The sequence below is a fragment of the Lissotriton helveticus genome, chromosome 5_1, assembly GCF_964261635.1.
Source record: "Lissotriton helveticus chromosome 5_1, aLisHel1.1, whole genome shotgun sequence".
Lineage (NCBI taxonomy): Eukaryota > Metazoa > Chordata > Amphibia > Caudata > Salamandridae > Lissotriton > Lissotriton helveticus.
The window spans coordinates 927,595,986-927,615,379 of record NC_136065.1 but is presented as its reverse complement, the minus strand read 5'-3'; the positions used below and the strand labels follow the sequence as shown (position 1 = coordinate 927,615,379).

The 19,394-nt window shown below is 45.0% G+C and overlaps 1 protein-coding gene across 2 annotated transcripts in view; it reads left to right on the top strand.

Moving 5' to 3' along the window:
• The first annotated feature begins 330 nt into the window (after positions 1-330).
• Positions 331-19,394, top strand: part of CEP55 (centrosomal protein 55) — a 291,020-nt gene continuing 271,956 nt past the window's right edge. The window contains exon 1 of one of the 2 annotated variants that reach the window (XM_078643397.1): positions 331-513. The gene's annotated coding sequence lies outside the window, so the exon portion shown is untranslated. The remainder of the gene's footprint in view (positions 514-19,394) is intronic. The other variant, XM_078643398.1, reaches the window with a different exon arrangement.

Below are 19,394 nucleotides of genomic sequence, written 5' to 3'. Positions count from 1 at the left end.
CGTTCATAAAGAGCCGAGTGTGGCTGCCATGTTCAAGTATTCGGTCCTGCTCTCCCTCGTGTGCGCATGCGTGAGTGACTTCCGTAGGGTGTGCACAGCCAGGCGGGGGAGCGCCAATACACAGGCAGAACCTGCATAAATCGGCACCCCTCCGACGTAGGGGGTGTACAAAACGATGGGGGTGGAAATGTAGTTAGAACACCGGTTTACCTCGTTGAAAACATCCACCCGTTCCAAAATGGCTGCGGAGGCGTCACAGTCCTCTTTCTATTTTCCTACCTGATACTGCCTGATTACTTCTAGTTTCGGTCTAGACGTAAGAGACTCGGAAGTGACGTCTGAACACACAGCCGCGATATTCAAACTGAAGAAGCAGGAAAAGGTGTAAGCTTCGCAAGTGTTCTATGTGAAGAGACTGTCACTTTACTGTCTGCGGAGCAATAGCCTGGAGATCGAACCATTGCTTGCAGCCCTCTTTCACAATTTTCCCTCCAAGACTGATAAAAGGAAAAGGTAAGAGCGCCGCCAAACAACATAGGGTATTATTCTGAGCATACACATGTACCGCAATTCTATCACATCCTTTGTCTGCTTCTACTTTGTACCTTATCCAACAAGAGTTTTACAGTTTAACCTAGAGGTTGCTCTTGCTATTTGGAGGAAGACTTCCCACTACTGATAATTTCTACTTTCCATGACCATGGAAGTGCCTTCCCAGTGTATTCCTGTGGTTGGAGTGTCTGCCTTTTTGCAGTATTTTCCATGTACTTGTGTTCGGTGCCCTTTTGTAACATGCACACACCACTTTGCCCTTGTAACACACGGTTGCTACCTCTCACATGTTTTTACCTTTGATACTTGCACAAGTGCCTACGTAACGCTTGTTCTTGTGCCTGAGTGTCTAGCACTTATTGCAGTATTATACCTCACATTATACTTTGTTTTCTCTTGTAACTGCACACTTGTCACTTTTCCTCTTGTGCACTTTTTACTACCTCATGTATTTTTGGTTGCTCACAATTTTTACTACCTCATGTATTTTGTTTGCTCACAATTGTCACTATTACCTTATGTAACGTAACGTATGCTTTTGTAATCTGTTCTTTTGTAATGTCTCTCATTATGTTTCATTTCTGTTCCTATTGTGAAGCGCTCTGACGCCTTCGGGTAAAGTCCGCGCTATATAAAAATGCATAAATAAATAAATAAAATAAATAGAGGTTCTCCGGTCTGTGCACGAGACCTAACCATGCCAGCAGGGGGGTGTAGCGCGTAGGCGACCCAACTTATGAGTTCATCTATTCTACACGGCACGCACAGTATATTTGTTCAGGGGTCTTGGGTCATAAATTGCGAGATAGGTGGGAAAGTAACCAAGTTCATAGTGAGAGCTGAGACAGAGCCGAACAACAGATAAGGTCATAAACTAAGAGCTAAAGCTTCCTCTGCAGCATCGAAATATCTGTCAAGTAAAACATTTCAATAGGGGCATTTTATGAACTGTTTAAAATTCCCAAATGGCTTCTTTTTCTACAGTCATGGCTAGAAAAGTAGGAATTCCCGGGAGTGGTAACAGACAAGGAGTTGGGCACAGGGGGGCGTGGGGCGCCGGGTGCAGGTGTTTCTTTTGACGTTGGGAAATCTTGCCCTCAGCTGGTCGCGGTTGGAGGGGGTCCCATGTTGTGAGGCTGCAGGCGGCACCTGGGTCGTCGAGGAGGGTCCTTGGGCACTGGATTTGTGGTCAAAGTCGCCTGGGGGACGTCCTCGTGGTTCTTGTCCACCCAGGCACGGGCCAGGCTCGGCGGGTGCAGAGTGTGCTGGATTGGCGGTTCCTGGCTGGCACCAGGGGTGTTGCTTGTTTGAGCAGAACCACTGCTCGTGGGAGTCCCAGTCTTGGTAGAGTCACAAGGCAGTCAGGTCCTCCGGGGTTGTGGAGGTTGCTGGCCGCTGAGGGCGCCGGGTTTTGGCAGGAGCAGGTTCGAGGGTCGACGGGCCTGTGGGGCTGGGGCCAATCCTTTGGTGTCGTCCTCTTCTTAGCAGCTGCAAGGCAGGTCTTCTTGTTTCTTGATCTTCTTGCTTGTATCGGGATCTGAGGAGGGGAGGTTTGGGGTGCTCCTGGATACTAGATTTGGGAGCGTTTGCAGGTAGGGTCAGGGCGGGGACCGGTGGGTGCCTGTCGTGGGGTGGGTAGACCCCCTATCCTGCTTCTCTGCTGTGGGAGGGGGGCAGGAGCCTGTCTCTGATTGGGTAGGGCTCCCCATTCTCAAAAAGGCGAGAGCCCGAAGTTGTGCTTTAGATCGCCTTTCCCACCTGAGGGGTGGGGTTGGCAGAGAATGGCACACCCCCTTCCTTTTGTTTTTCCCACCAGTCTTCCTGCCAGAGTGGGGGTCAGAGCCGGTGGGGACTAGTTGCTGAGTAAAGCAGGTAGCCTGGGTAGGCTCGCAGGGGCGGCATCCCTTTGAAGCTACCCCTGCCCATCCTGGGGGAGGAGACCTGGCGCCTCGGCCCGGGGTGTGCATTGTTGCAGGCCAAGGAGAGCGGATGGCTCTCTGCCTTGCGGTCCAGTGGCATGTCTGCTGTGTGGCAGCCTGGGCGGCCTCTCCGTCGGGACACTGGTTGTGGGTTCGGTTCGGGGGCGTCTGGGATGCCCTCTGTAGTGCGTTTTGCGTTGAATCCCACACTGACATCGGTGTGGGTTTGGTGTGCTGAGAAGTTTGATGCCGGGCTTGTAGGTCTTCGGTGTGGCCGTTGTGGTGCTGTGGAGTTCGTGGTGGCGGCCTCCTGGCGCCGTGTGCTCTTGATGGCATCACTGCACTTGGTGTCCGGGAGTGGCCCTGGATACTGTAGGGGCACAGGGCTCATGCACCTGTGCCCACACCATTGGCGTAGTGCGCCCGCTGGAGGGGTGGCTGATGTATGCCGGGGCGGTGTGTTTGTGGGCGTGGCGCATGGGGATGTGCCGTGTCGACTGTGTTTGGTTCTGTACCAAGGCACTCAGTCTGCCAACGCAGTGTATGGGTGTCAGGGTGCAGGGCCCCTAAGGGTGGTACAATAAGTGCTGCAGCCCTTAGGGGTTTTCTCTGGTCACAGTGCCCTGGGTACCTAGGGTGCCATTTGCCATGGGCTTACCTGTGGCCACAGATGCCAGTTGGGTTTGGGCTTTAGTGCAGTTTTTAGGGAAGGAACATCCTTCTGTGTTCAAGCTGCCAAACTATGTAACTCTTTACCCCCCAACATAAGGTCCACCGACAACCACCTTATCTTCAGAAAACTACTCAAGATTTGGCTCTTCCCCACATAAGCACCATACGCAAACAGAAATTTCATTACAAGACCGGAGGCTACATTATGCATTTATCCTTTAATAGCAACTCACACAGCCGCACTACATCACAAAGGATAAAGTTCTAGAGTCATAACAAAGGATGTATCTAGGAGATGATCTGCCTCTTTTAAAAGCGGCTCGCCAGCAGATAAGTCACTACTTTCTTTCTCTCTCATATCTTACTTGATACGCTATTTTAATGGCAATTTTCTTGTATTGTTTAAGCTATTTTGGGCTTATATCTTTATCTAATGCCCTTTTCATATTGTGTTGAGGGTGCGCTATGTAAATGTCGTTTTGCTTATTTTATTGCTGATTTGTTATGTAGTTTTTAATCCTTTGCGCCCTGCCCCTTCCAGGGACGTACTTGTTATCACCCGGGTGGCGCTGGTTCTACCTCCCCCACCCCCCCCTCCATGGACTTCCAATTTATGGTCATCCTTCGCTCTCCCTCACACCCTTCTCCTGTTTGACCCCAGGTTTTATGACCCCGCAGCGTCCCTTCGCTGCCCGCCTCTCACCCGTCTGAGACTTCGCCTTTCCGACTGCTCGGCGCTTTCGCCTTTCCGACTGCTTTGTCTCCTTTCTCCGGTTTCCCGGAGCAAGCGCCGCTTGGAGGAAGGCACCTTAGCAACGCCCGCGTTGCGTGCCTTTCCTCCCAAGCGACTTTCCTCTCCCCGGCGGCTGAGCTCGAGCTCTCCTCGGCAATTTTGCCAGTTGCTCCGCTCCAGCCGCCGGAGAGACTTACACGCATTACTTTTGTGCTTCAATCGCCATAAACATCCCCCAAGGCTCTTTTGATCAATACTAAAGCCAGATAAGCAGTATTTAAACCGGATTAATCGCCCTTACATACTGTAACTGCCCTTTCATGCTTAAACCCCCCTTTTCCCTGTGATATTTTCCCTGATTAGATTTACAAGTCCCTTATAAATAGATTTTCCCCTCACAAACCAAAAAAAAAAAAAACCCAATAATAATACCCAAAAAAAAAAAGAGGAGGTGATAGAGGAAGGAGGAGATAAAGAGGAGAGGTTGCTTACTCTACCTGCTAATACTCTCTTCTGACCCTACTACACCATGTCTGACATGGATTCCGATGACGCCACTGCTAGTTCACCGGCCCCCCCTTGACAACTCCCTCAAAAAATTCCTTCAGCAGGAAATTAAAGCATGTATGATGTCTTCTCTTAAAGAAGTTATGCTCTCCAAAAGACCGTGTGATCCTCAGGATCCTCCCCTACACGGTAAGAGACCCAAAAAGACCAAACATTGCGAAAGCACTGCGGGCCCTAGCGCCCCTCACAGTACAGGAGGTCTTAGCACCTCGCTTTGGATGGGTGGCCATCGCGCCCCACTTGAACCTGATGTCCCTCGGGACACTACCCTGATCGGTGCCCATGGCGGCACAAATGTGTATGGTGTCCCTCGCGACACACTTTGGGATAGTGCTAACGAAAAAAGGAAGAATGTTGGTCTTGACTCCTCCTCATCCTCCTTTGATGATAATGCCTCCAAAGACCTTTCAGACGAATTCGTCTTCGACCTGGATGAGGTCCACCATGATTTTAACTCCCAACCTGACCCGGAACCCTCCTCTAAGAATATTATTCTCAATCCTGTCGGAGAGGAGATGTTCTCTCCCCTGAACATCTCTCACCCCAACAGTTCTAAATGGTTCCCGCAGGATCATGTTTCTAAATTCGTTTCTCGTTGGCTGAGAAACCTTTTAGATAGAAACACCAGGAATACCATGAGGTCTGAATCCCCCAGACCTACCATCGATGAGAGGGTTTGTCAAACCCCCAACCTAGATCCTAGTCTTATCAAATTCTTGTTTAAACTAGGGCGAGACCCCAGAAAAGGATTGGAAAGAGCCCTTAAAGGCTGCCAAGACCGCCTCCTGGACGTCTTGGGACCCCTTGTTAGGATCCTCGATATGGCCGAGCAATCCCACCTCTCCTCCACACCCTTAAATACTGATCTTGTCCGAGGATGGAGCCAGAGGGCCATCGTCCTCCTTGGTAATGCCAACTCGAGCTTAAATATTGAACGAAGAAGGTCCATTTTGAACAAGATTGACCCTAAATTAGGTGATATGGCTGAAAAAGAGCCCTCCCAGAACCCCAGGGGCCTCCTCTTCGGTGAGGACATTATCAAAGAAATTGGCAAATACGTTTCCACCTTCACCGCCCTCGACAGAGCCCAAAGTAACCTGAGGCGGGTGTTCAACAACAACCTTTTTGGCCAGGCCGGCAGAAGGGGTCGCTCTTCCGGCCGAGGCAACCAACGACCCTACTCATCCTTCAGAGGAACAGGCAGGGGCTTCTACCCCCCTAGACAACCCTTCTTTCCCCAGAGAGGAAGAGGCCCGAGAAACCGCGGCTCAAGAGGTCGGGGTACTCCCAACACCTCCAACTCTACAAGTAAGTACTACTCCTTCTTCTACCCCTCCCATAGTAGGGGGCAGGCTAAAACAGTTTTATCATGTTTGGGATTCGATTACCCAAGACCCATGGGTTTTAGAGACCGTCATGGGTTTCAGGATAGATTTCTTACAGATTCCCGTCCAGTCACACTTACCCCGCCCCTTTGTCCTCTCAGAAGATCAAGAAAAGATCGTGGAGGAAGAAATCGCTTCCATGCTCAAAAAGGACGCAATAGTGGAGGTTCCCTGGTCCGATGCGAGATTCATAAGCACACTGTTTCTCGTTCAGAAAAAGGACAAGGGTTGGAGACCCGTAATAAACCTTCGAGAAGTCAACAAATTCCTAGTTTATCGCCATTTCAAAATGGAGGGTATCCACCTCCTGAGGGATCTCCTTCTGGATGGGGACTGGATGGCAAAGTTAGACCTGAAGGACGCTTACTTCACGATTCCCATGTACAAGGAACATCAACCCTTCCTTCAATTTGCTTGGAAGGAACATCTCTACCAGTTCCAAGCTCTTCCCTTCGGCCTCTCTTCTGCTCCTTGGTGCTTTACCAAGATCATGAAGTGTGTCGTTATAATTCTAAGAGAGAGAGGTATCCGCCTCATCATTTACTTGGACGATATTCTTATCATGTCCCAATCCCATTCAGACCTCCTAAGAGATCTAGAAACCTCCATGAACCTGTTAGAGAGCCTAGGGTTCATCATCAACAGAGACAAATCCATGCTCTCTCCTTGCAGAACTATAGAATTCCTCGGCTTCACTCTGGACACCACAAAATGTCTCCTCCTTCTTCCGGCCAAGAAGATTGCCAAGATCCGGAAGGAGATCAGGTCCGTTCTGAAACAAGAGTCTTTAACTCTCCGCGAACTAGCCAGACTTCTTGGGCTCCTTTCTTCTTCCATCCAGGCTATTTTTCCCGGCCCTCTGAACTACCGTGCACTTCAGAGAATAAAGAGGAATGCTCTCAATTCAGGCCTGTGGTATGGGGACCTTGTCTCTCTGGATCCGGATGCGAGAACAGAGCTCTTTTGGTGGCTGGAGAACTTAGACGCCTGGAACGGCAAAGCTATCTTCGGCTCCTCCCCGGATTTTGTCCTAGAATCAGACGCCAGTCTTCATGGCTGGGGTGCTCGTTTGGGGGACCAGGACACCGGTGGGGTTTGGACCCTATCGGAATCCTCCCAACACATAAATTTTCTGGAATTAACGGCTGGCTTATACGCTCTTATGAGCTTCAAACACTCCATCCAAGGCAGGTCCGTTGTTCTGAAGATGGACAACGTTTCCGCCGTGGCCTATATCAATCGCCTTGGAGGGACGAGATCTGCGGATCTCTCCAATCTTGCAAGGAGACTTTGGATGTTCTGTCTGGAACACAAAATCTCCCTCAGGGCGGAATATCTCCCCGGGAAATCGAACATTTCAGCAGACTGGAATTCGAGATTCCTTATAGACTTCTCGGACTGGAAACTCGATGTGAACATCTTCAATTCCCTCTCCCACTTTTGGGGCCCCATGGACGTGGATCTATTCGCCAGCAGGCTTACCTTCCAACTTCCCAACTACTTCAGTTGGATGCCAGACCCGGGCGCTCTTGCTGTGAACGCGTTTCTCCAACCCTGGTCCCACTTCCTGGGTTATGCCTTTCCTCCTTTCGCCATGATTCAGAGAGTCCTTCAGAAGGTCAGATCAGATCAATGCTCCCTGATCCTGATAACTCCCTTTTGGCCGTCCCAAGCCTGGTTCCCGACAGCCCTGGAACTAGCATGCGACATCCCCTTTCTGATCCCAGCCTCTCCAGGCCTGGTCTCAAACGCAGACGGGGAAGATCACCGTCTTATTCTCGAGGAGAATTTGAACCTTCTTGCCTGGAAAGTGTCAGGCAATCTAACGAGCTGTCTGGACTTTCGTCGACAGCTCTCTCTCTTCTCGGAGAATCTTGGGCACCTGGGACACATCTTAGATACAACAGCATTTGGAAGAAATGGTTTCATTGGTGCCTGGAAAGGAGTCTGGATCCCGTGGAGACTCCTGTCGTGAATATCGTTAATTTTCTGGTCGAACAATTTGACAGAGGCCTTTCCTATCGCTCTATTAACTGCTTCAGATCTGCAATCTCCGCTGGTCACGCTCCTATGAACGGTAAATCGGTAGGTAAAAATCCTATCATTTGTAGGGTCCTCAAGAGTATAAGACTAAGGAGACCCCCTAGACCTAAATACCAGACCCTTTGGGATGTTAAGTGCATTTTAGACCTTTTTTGTTCCTGGCCAGATAATTCTTCCCTTAATAGGAAGCTTCTCTCCTTTAAGCTTGCTACACTCTTGTGCTTAATTTCCTGTAGGAGGGTTTCTGACATCAGAAGCTTAGACATTTCAAATAGATGTTATGATATGTTTGGTGTCAAGTTCGAATTACTTAGAAGAACCAAAACGATGTCAGATTTTATCTTCTATCCTCGTTTTGACACCTTTCCTAAACTTTGTGTGGTTGCTTGCATGAAAGAATATGACGCTAGGATGTCTCTCCTGCGCCCCAATGACGCAAATCAACTCTTAGTTTCCTTTGTGAAACCTTTCAAACCTGTTTCTTCCACCTCCATTGCTAGATGGGTTAAGTCTACCATGAAGCTCGCTGGTGTTGACCTCTCTAAGTTTCAAGCACATTCTGTCAGAGGAGCTATGGCCAGTAAGTCCTTCTGGTCAGGTGGTAAGTTGGATGATATTCTGAAAGCTGCTGACTGGTCAAATGCTAATACCTTTGCTCGTCATTACTGTAAGCCTATCGAGCATATGTCTGAGGTGGTCCTTCGGGGCTACGAACATGCATAATGTAGCCTCCGGTCTTGTAATGAAATTGCGATTCTCCTATTAACATGACCAGAGAATCTGGATTTCATTAAAGACTCGGAGGCTGACATTATCCCTCCCTCCTCCCTTTCACAACTTGAGGGGTGTCAACTTATTACATCTACATCTTTGATATGTTGTATTTGTGCATGATTTTATGATTTGCTTCTTTGCTATGACCATGTGATGAATTTGCTCTTCAGGCTCTTGGTTCTTACTCATTTCTTTCTTTCAGGCAACTCCGTTTAACCGGCTGGCCTTTTACTTGCTGAAGTTTCTTCCTTGATGTTTCATCTCATGAAGTTGTTTCCCGTTACCGGATCTCTCAGTTCCTTTTGAAGTTCTTCCTGCTGCGATTCTTTTAAAAGAGGCAGATCATCTCCTAGATACATCCTTTGTTATGACTCTAGAACTTTATCCTTTGTGATGTAGTGCGGCTGTGTGAGTTGCTATTAAAGGATAAATGCACAATGTCAGCCTCCGAGTCTTTAATGAAATCCAGATTCTCTGGTCATGTTAATAGGAGAATCGCAATTTACAGCAGATCCCTCTGTATACAAGCATTTTTTTCACTATAGATATGTACCTATCTTTGTGTATTACTTTGTATAAACATGGAAAATAATTTTGTTGTTGAGAGAAAAAATAATGATAATAGTACATAAATAAAAATCATCTTTGGTCTACATGTACATACTTCCACTGTGCATCTCTGTACCTTCCATGTACTTGGATCTGTGTGTCTGTTACTTTTCTCCTGAAAAAGCATATCCAATGCACTACCCTATTTCTCATTGTGTGCTTCTATCAATATCTTTAATCTACATATATTTACCTCCTTTATGTATCTATATACTTTCAATGTAATTATGGATCTATATATTTATCACTTTCTTCTAATTTAGCATTTCCAATGCACTACCCTATTTCTCAGCCTATACTTCGCTCAATATATCATATAGCCCAACCTTCTGACTCATCTCAAACTTCTTCTACTTCCAATGCACTACCCTATCTCTCATTCTATACATCTATCAATATAATCCTCTACACCCACTCTCTCATTTATCCCAAACCCCATACCACTACTATGATTGCCAAAATACCCCTTTCTAGACTCTCCTACTCTACCCCTCCTTGCATCATCTGACACCTCTTTTACTATACCAATCCCCTAAAACAAACCTTTCTAAACTCTACCCTCTGAGTCCTCCCCTCCAAAACTCATTTTTACTCATCCAAAAGCCTCCTCCTACTGCTAAGACCTAAAAAACTCTTTTACCCCTCCACTATCCTTTTCAATCTAAATTAACAGACTAACATGTTCACTTCTCAAATTCCATATTAAACTATACTAATATACTACCCAAATAACTGTATAACATATCCACTAATCAAATTACTTCATATTTTTTACTATACTAATTTTCAACAGTAATCCTTTTGTTCCGGAGTGGCGTGCTACTCGCCAGAAAAGCGCTTCAACACCCATCAGGGGTAACAAGTGCTACATGAATGCAAATCTTTCTTACCTGTTTATCTCTCTGCTATCCTCCTCACTCCAAGTAACTGACTAATATCCCCCACTGAAATTACTTCATATTTCACTATATTAATTCACCACTAATCCTTTGTAGGCTTCCTGAATAGCGTGCGTCAACAAGCGCTATATAAATACAAACCTTTGTCCTCCTCTATCCTTCTAATATCATTCCAAATCCAAATAACTGACTAACCTATCCAACACTTAAAATGTACTTGCATGTTTCACTATTCTAATTCAACACTAATCCTCTATGGGTCCCGGAGTAGCGCACTACTCGCCAAAAAAGCGATTTGACGGCTCGTCAAGGGTAGTAAGCGCTATATAAATGCAATTACAATACAATACAATATCACTTGCATTCTCTTTCTGAATCTGAGATATAAACCCTGTTTTGAACGTTGATCTATTCAGTCTGAGATCAAAGTGAAAGTAAACTTTACGCAAGACAGGGTGCGGTGTGTGAAGTTTAACATACCTATCCAATTTCCCACTTTCAGTTGTTTTCAAGTTTCGTTTTGTAACCTCAACACTATTTAGCTGTTTTTCCTGGCAATTTGATTATTTTATTTTTTTTATAACCCATGTAATGTCTTACGACCAAAAGAAACAAAAATTTAGCCTTAAAGTTGTTTTTAGAGTCTTTCTTTTTTTTGTAGTTGGTTATACTACATCCAATTCCCTATTTTCTCATTCTACTCTACCCAACCTCCTGTGTGGTCGGTCAGCAATGGGTTCATATTTCTTTGGCTGTGCGCAACAGGGATTACCTTGAGGACATGGTCTGCAGCCAGATCCTGCACCCAACACACAACGTGGTAACCCCTACTACACGCAGTTCGACCATGTACACAGGGCGTAAGCCACGAGGTGTCCAACCAACTCCCCTGCTTTGGAAATTGATGAAATCTAAGTTTTTTTGCCCTTTAGTCTGATGGCAAGCATCCATGTTGGCCAGGATATGCTAAAACATTACTCATTGCACCCAAATATCTTTTAGCTCATTCCTCTTTGGTTCTAGAGTAACGTTTGATTTTTAATATGGCAATCGACCTATGACAGCCTTTATATAGCATGGATCGACCCATGCATGCATACTTGAATTTACCTATTTCTCTGCTCTCTACATTCTAACTTTATTTGTATGAATCTGGATGTAAACCGTCTGCAGGAAGTTTTTTGTTCTTATGTTTAGGGTTATCTTTCTATAGGCTAGAAACCACAAATCACACATAATGGGAGCAAAGCTAGTTTGCATATACTCTTCTCCATTCTTTTGCTCAAAACCACTATTTTGGTGCACAAACACCCATATGCCCCACCAAACATACTTTGTGAGGGTATTTCTTTTGCACCCATTAATGCCCCGCTGGCATAAATGAAGTTATTAAGATACCATGCAGTAGCCGGACCTGCTGGGCAACAGAAACAAATACAAGAAATCAAAACCGAATGCTAAAATTCCATGATGTAGTGTCAATCAGGGAGTGGGCAGGCTCATTGTTGGAAAAACAAAACAAGATCTGAACTCCAAGTTATTACGCCCCAGCTCCTTGCTGACCCTTAGGCCCAATTACTAGTCATATGGTACTGATGCAGTAGAAACTCTGCACCTGTAAACTCTGGTACATTGCTTTAAAACATTGCCAGTACCATGTAATTACAAATGAAACCAAACAAAATGAGGAATAACGGCATGGAACCTGGTGTACTAGCCTGGATACTACACAGAATTTACAACGCCACGGTGCTTAATGCACATCTTTACCACCTAAATGTGTGCTGAGAGTCTGGGACAAAATGAGGAGTGGGGTGAAAGGGGAGAATCATGTTCTGCAAGGGGAGGTGTTACATGCTCCCCATGCCTGTGGGTGGTGCTGGTGCTAAATAATGGGTCTGGGCTACAACATGGCCCTTTCCAGTGTAATTTTGCCAGCTAGATTTTCCAGTAAGTTAGTCTGGGCTCTGTATTCCTGCAACTGGAAAAATCTGGGAATGGGAACACTGCCAATTTATGACTGAGCAGAGAGAAATTCCAAACAAGAATTCTGCTAATCTCTTAACCATCTTGTTAATTTGATCGTACCTTACATGGCTGATCTATATTTATGATTAATTATGTACTAGAAATAATATGAGATAGTGTGGATGATTGTCAAATCTGCGTGACAGAGATATAGCTTTTCTGTCTGAGACTTGAGCCTTGTAAGGTCTGTGTAACTAGAGGGATAGCTCTGTTGTCCAAAGCAAATATGTTCTGTGGTAATGGTGGATCGCACTGCTGCCGAAGCTAGAGTCTGTAAGGTTTGTGAAACTGTATATATAATTTTGTTGTCTAAAAGCTGCTACCTCTGAGGTATAGCTCTGTTTTCCAAACCGTATGCTTGTAGGATCAGTGTAGGCTGAAGGAGAGCTCTTCTGTGTTATGCACAAGTCTGTGAATTCCGACTCGCCTGAGATTAGCTCTCAGGAGCAATGTTCCCTCTAATTTTTTTCCTCTGTGTGCGGCAGTGGAGGGTCTCTGTGCGCTGCAACCATGGCTATGTGCGCCAGGAACCGAACCTCGTGTGTCTGCGGCATCAAATGCCACCCGTTTTTGGTGCCCTCCTGCCCTCTGTCACACTCGTTTTTTGTGCCTTTCTGCCCTCTGTCCCACTCGCTTTTGGTGCCCTTTTGCCCTCTGCCCCACTTGTTTTTGGTGCCCTTCTGCCCTCTGCCCCACTCGCCTTTGGTGCCCCATCTGCCCCACTCGTTTTTGGTGCCCTCTGTCCCATCGTTTTTGGTGCCCTTCTGCCCTCTGCCCCACTCGTTTTTGGTGCCCTTCTGCCCTCTGTCCCACTCGTTTTTGGTGCCCTCCTACCGTCTGTCCCACTCGTTTTCTGTGCCTTTCTGCCCTCTGTCCCACTCGTTTTTTGTGCCTTTCTGCCCTCTGTCCCACTCGCTTTTGGTGCCCTTCTGCCCTCTGCCCCACTCGTTTTTGGTGCCCTTCTGCCCTCTGTCCCACTCGTTTTTGGTGCCCTCCTGCCCTCTGTCCCTTTCTGCCCTCTGTCCCACTCGTTTTTGGTACCTTTCTGCCCTCTGTCCCACTCGTTTTTGGTACCTTTCTGCCCTCTGCCCCACTCGTTTTTGGTACCCTTCTGCCCCACTTGTTTTTGGTACCCTTCTGCCCTCTGCCCCACTCGTTTTTGGTGCCCTTCTGCCCTCTGCCCCACTCGTTTTTGGTGCCCTTCTGCCCCACTCGTTGTTGTGCCTTTATGCCCTTTGTCCCACTCGTTGTTGTGCCTTTATGCCCTCTGTCCCACTCGTTGTTGTGCCTTTATGCTCTCTGTCCCACTCGTTGTTGTGCCTTTATGCCCTTTGTCCCACTCGTTGTTGTGCCTTTATGCCATCTTGCCGTCTGTTCCGCTCGTTCCCCAGCCGCTGTAGCCTCTCGTATAAGTATTGCTGATAATCGGAGCCCATTCACTTTAGCACATGCTGTGTTTGGAAAGTGTCTACGCTTTTGTTAGTAAAGCGCGAGGCAGACTGTGACATTTTGTTTAAGTATTGCTGTTAATCGGAGCCCGTGAATGGGCTCTGATTATCAGCAATACTTAAACAGCAGTCTAAAGAAAGAAAACATGTGCAAGTCCTGTTTAGCTTGAGAACTGGCATTGTTAATTAAAGCCAAAGCACGAGAATAACAAAACGTGATGAGTGGGATGCTTGAATTAATCTCAAACTCTGGTAATTATCCTGGCCTGTCTGAAGCTAAAAGCATGTTTGTTCTGTATAACACAATGTGTTCTTCTCATGTGTATTTGCCTGATCTTGTGACTTCTTTGTCTCTGGGCAATAGCACTGTTGCCTAATGCCAGATCCTGTTTGTCTGTGTATCCTCAGATATTGCCCTCCAGGCAATGTTTCTGGGTGTAAGGTCTGTCGAAGCTATACAATGGCACGGGTCACAGTGGCTCTGATGTATGCTCTCTGAGTTGCTTGTAACATATCAGCTACTATCTTGACCAGAACTCTAAGTTCTGTGTAGCCAGCAATGACCTGCCATCTAAATCGTATTTAGCCATATCTGTGTGTATTAAAGATTGTTCTGCAGTGAGAAGACCAGAGTTCTAGAATAATTTGTGTTTTAAAGTGAAATCGCTATTTCCTGTATTCACTGGCTGCGTTTCTGCGAGGGGGAAGTCTTTTTGTGGAAAAGCACTTTCTTGAAACAAACTAAAATTACCTAAAATAATATTAAAATGTATTTTATTTATTTGGAAATTTTATATAGCGCAACAGATGCTTCAGCGAAGAAGCGTCCCAGCACTTTAGCATGCCAACAGAGAGCAGAAGCAAGACCCCAGGGGAGGAGGCTAAGCCCTCGGAAGTAAGAGAGTTTTAATAGCTTAACGAAAGGACAAAAGGCAGTCGAGACGGCGGATCTGCACAGTGAGGGAGTTCCATAGTTTAGCAGCAAGGTACCGAAAGGAACGACCTCCTGCTCTAAGCGGTTTCACTCGGGGGACCGTGGCCAGGAAATGCTCGGCCGAGCGCAGCTGGCATGTAGGTACATAGGGGGATCAGCAGATTAGACCGAATCTCAGGGGAGGACTGTTTTAGAATTTTGAAGGTCAGACAGGGAGTCTTAAATTGAATACTTTGAGGCACAGGCAGCCAGTGCAGCCGCGGCAATGTGCCCGTTGCAGAACACGTTCTAGGGAGCCGCAAAAGGACTCTAGCAGCTGCATTCTGGACCCTTAAAAGGCGCGTGACTTCCGCCTTATTGGCTCCCAGTAGGAGTGAATTAGCGTAGTCTAACCTAGACAGAATAGCAGCTTGGACTATCAACTGGCGGGTGGGCGGGTCAAAGAAACCAAGCATAGGTCGCAGACCCCGGAGGCAAAATGGCTCCAATTACTATACAGATTTTAGTTTACATTCATTAAGGGCGAGAACGTGAGCCAATGTTACGCATTTTCACAGCAGGAGTGTTAGTGTTATAAAAGGCTTTACGTTGAGAAAAAATTTGTTTACGAAAAGAAGAAAGAAACAAAATGAAAGATCCAAAGCGCCAAACCATTAGTGCAAACATGAGAATGTGTTTCGCTGGTCAGTTCTAAAGGAAATATTTGGTTAAAAAAAGACAATAATTAGAGGAAAACAAGCTGGCAAAATAATAATGGAAGAAAACCAGCATATAAGTTACGACCTCAAAAGGTTGGGCAAAGCCTAAGGCCATATATGTACTTGTTATTGGTAGTAATAAAAAAAAATGCTCCCTTGGTGTGTCTTGTTTCCATTTTCACATTGTGTGTTGTGGGTGAAAATGCATATTTCATTTACTAAGTTAAAATGTCTGAGTGGTCAGTCTGAGAAATTTAATCCCATAGAACAAACAGTGTACATTGAAAACATGACATGCGGATAAAAACCTATTATAGTTATTTGAGTTCTGACCCCAGAAAGCTACTCTAAGGAGACTAGATGGAGTTGCAAAGTGTCACAATCGAAAAATAGTTATAGGAAGATGTTTCTGTTTTCTTCTGTGTCTCATTTGGAGTGTGCATCATTTGTTCGGTGAATTTAAAAGCACCTTCTCTCAAATCAGGGCTCGAAAAATCTGAAAAATTGTACTATTCCTAGTACCTTGAAAAATCTCCTCGACCTAACAGTAACCTACTTGACCTCCGTCTCTGAAAGCGGTGCAAATGTGACAAGATAACAAGATTTAAAGGCATCTTTATGCTCATTTGCTTTGTGAGTAATAAAAAGGCCTTTAGATCTTGTTATCTTGTCAAATTTGCTCGTTTTCAAAGATGGAGGACAAAAGTTAGTATGTTTTCCTACTCGCCAGAAAGGGCGAGTAGGTCCTAAAAATAGCTCAACCTCAGGGCGAGTAGGACCTAAAAATAGCTCAACCTCATAAAATTTACCTCGCAAATTCGAGCGATCGAGTGGATTTGTTGAGCCCTGCAAAGTATATACTGTGTTTAGCAATTCACCCTCCAAACAATGGCATGTCTTGAGTTAAACTGATTTGAACAGTTATTTTAATTAATTGAACTGTGAATATATTGATGCTCTGCTTAGTGGTCTGTTCCTCCCCTGGTATGCTAAACAACCACTTTACTGATAGCTCATATTTATAGCAAACATCTTCAAGGTGGAGTTTAACTTGGTGAACTGGAAATTGATATCTTGAAAACTGGTCTTGTAGCTGTAACCTTAGACTTACTGGTGTTCGAGAAAATTACGAACACAGGAAAAGATGACAATGCCAGAAATGCCAGAAAAGGCTTGGTCTGCAACACCATAGCAGACTTTCAAAGGTCACCAATTATTACTAGGGTCCACTGCGTTCCTTTTGCTCTTCAGAAGTTTAAATGCATACCACAGAACTATTTTAAATTTGCCTAACTGTCACATTGAACTATAAATTTGTGTCTAAAGCAATTGAAGCAAAATTGATAAAGACTGATGATGAAGAAACATGCTTTTTCTTTGTGGTCGCCCTGTGTTTTTTCGGCTTTTGCTGGACCCCATGTTTTTGCTGGCTTTAGAACTCTGTTCACTTTAAACTTGCTCACCAATGGTAAAGCACCCGTGCCTCCCCCTTTTTAAACATGATTGAATTGGCATATTAGTAATTGCTTTATTTAACTTGCATAGAAGACCCTCCTAGTATATGGCACAAGATGTACCCAGGGCCTGGAAGTTAAGTGCCAATTGTGGACTGCAGAACCTATTGTGCCATCCACCTTTCAGTGGCTGTGCAAGCATGGCTTCAGACCTACCCTGTCTAATCTGGCTGTATGTTTTATTGATTATGCCCTTTTGTCTTTTATGAATCTGTTTTATCCGAATAAAGCTATGAAATTAAATGGACTATAGCAGTGTCAACACAGAAAATTCAATCTGTCAAAATAACACCATAATACCTTTTGACAGGTCAAAACATATCCTTTATGGTTTAAATATTTGTATTGAAATAAATGTCAATCATTGTGTACCAGTGTAGCAGGGCAATGCAGCCAACTAGGCCACGCAGGGCCCCAGTGCAATTGAATGACATACAAGATTACAAAAAAAAATCCATAAAAATAAGGAAGGAAACAAAGCTCCCCATCCTAACCCAGAAAAAAAACATACCCTTTAAATATTAAAATGTAATTTGTATATAGGCCATGTAGTCCACAAGGCAGGGTGCAACCTGCTGTTTTTATTAAATTGTATTTGAAAGTCCTTTTTGTATTAATTAGGATTTGCACTGTGGTAATGAAGTACGTTTTGCACTGTATATAGGTTTGCACTTGCACTTTTTTCTGGATTGAGCCACCAATGACTGCTAAGACTTACTATAGATTTTGCAAAATCCTTTTGATTAAGTGCATAGGATTTTTTAACTGTTGCCTCGGGAGTACCATTAATGGTTTGTAAATTTTCGTGAATTAAGTGTAATTATATGAATCATGAAATAGCCTTTTATTAATATGTATGTATAGATTCATGCATTTGGTTAAATAGTATGACTTCCGGGTATTAATGGACAGTATGTTTTCTATGTTGATCATTGCTGTTGTGACGTCAATCTGTTTTTTGCACTGAATTTAAACACTGGTATTGGTTCCTTTTGGCCATGTGATCAAGGCTACCGTGTTGTAGCCGAAACGCGTCATGCTGGGGATCTGGGAGCATTAAAACTACCCTGAACTAATTTTTCAGCGTTGCTGTGATCTGTACCTACGTGGTTGGATCGGCGTTCAGAGCCGATCAGTGGGACTGGTGAACGGGTATTTAAAAGTAGGCAATGTAGAAATTAAATGTTAACATGTCCTTACAGTGACCAGCAACCAAAAGCTATTCCTCATCCTGTCGGGCAGAATTGTCCTATCTGGAATGTTACATGCTAACAGATCTCAAAATAAGCTACACAGCAATAGCTTTGAGGACAGTTACTGAGGTATTGAAAGTAAATGTCACATGGTGAGAAAATAACCTGGACATGAAATATTTATTTGTATCGGCTAGTAAGAAGACTGCATCCCAATTAAATTGTCGTGCTATGTTTTTTTGTCAATTAAAATGGAGCATTTCACTGCTTGTTTCTCTGACCTTGTAGAAGTTTCCCTATTTGTTAAACACTCTCCTTCATTTGCTGCCAGTTGACCTCAGTGGAAGGTGGATCAGTTGCAGTTAAATTCTGAGGGGTTTTTTCATAACATTTTCTGTACAATCTGTTCCTTTTTTGAGAAAATTCAGGGTCTTCTAAGCTAATCCTCTTTTGAGACTCATTCAAAGCAACAATCAAGAGGGGAAACATTTGTCACCACGACAGGAGTGAAAACTGGAATAACAGCAGTCATTTTGCCCAGAAAGGCCACTACACTGCAGACGAGACGAAGAATCTTAAACGCACAATAAAACAAAAACTAAGCAGCTACACAAAACTCCCCAAAACCTAGCCCTGCCATGCGATCTGCAGAAATTGAAGGCATTCTTAAAAAGAATAATGGGATAAGAAAAGGCAAGAGAATGAAAAACTTTGGGCAAGGATACTGCATGACCTGAAATTTAAGAACCGCACCAAGTTCTCGTGGACGATCAACAGTTTCCAACGACCCGCTCATTAAGAAATAACCTCCAAAATAACAGAGGCCAGTAGGGCAAAATACCTATACAACCATTTTAACAACCATGCGCAAGAGGAGAACTTGGCTGAGGAGTAATCTTGGACCATCCAAAACAACAGAGGCGGCACGTCCCGAGAAAAGACAACACAAGGCCAGCGAAGGCACGTACAACGATCCCTCCCTGAGTAGACAAAAACACCCTGGAGTTGAAGTGGCAGCAGGCCCAGAACCATCACTGAACAGCAATGAAGATCGCTATGAAATAACTGCAACACAAATGTCCAAAGGAAAGTTAGAAGGAGCCCCAGGCCCGAATGTAATTCCTCCAATGCTGTTTAAGCACGACGCAGAATACTGGAGCAAAGCACTGGTCCCAGTCTTCAAGGACATACAGGACACACAAACAATCCTGGAGTCATGGAAAGGATCGACGATTAGCCCAATCAACAAACAGGGCGACAGGAGTACTCCGAACCAGTACCGACTTGTCGCCCTAATTGATATAGAAGCTAAGTATTATGCAGGAATAATCCTGGAAAAACTAACATCATGGGCATCATCAAAATCCATCATCCCTATAAACCAAACTGAGTTTTGTAGAGGACAGGGAGTCACTACCAACATTAT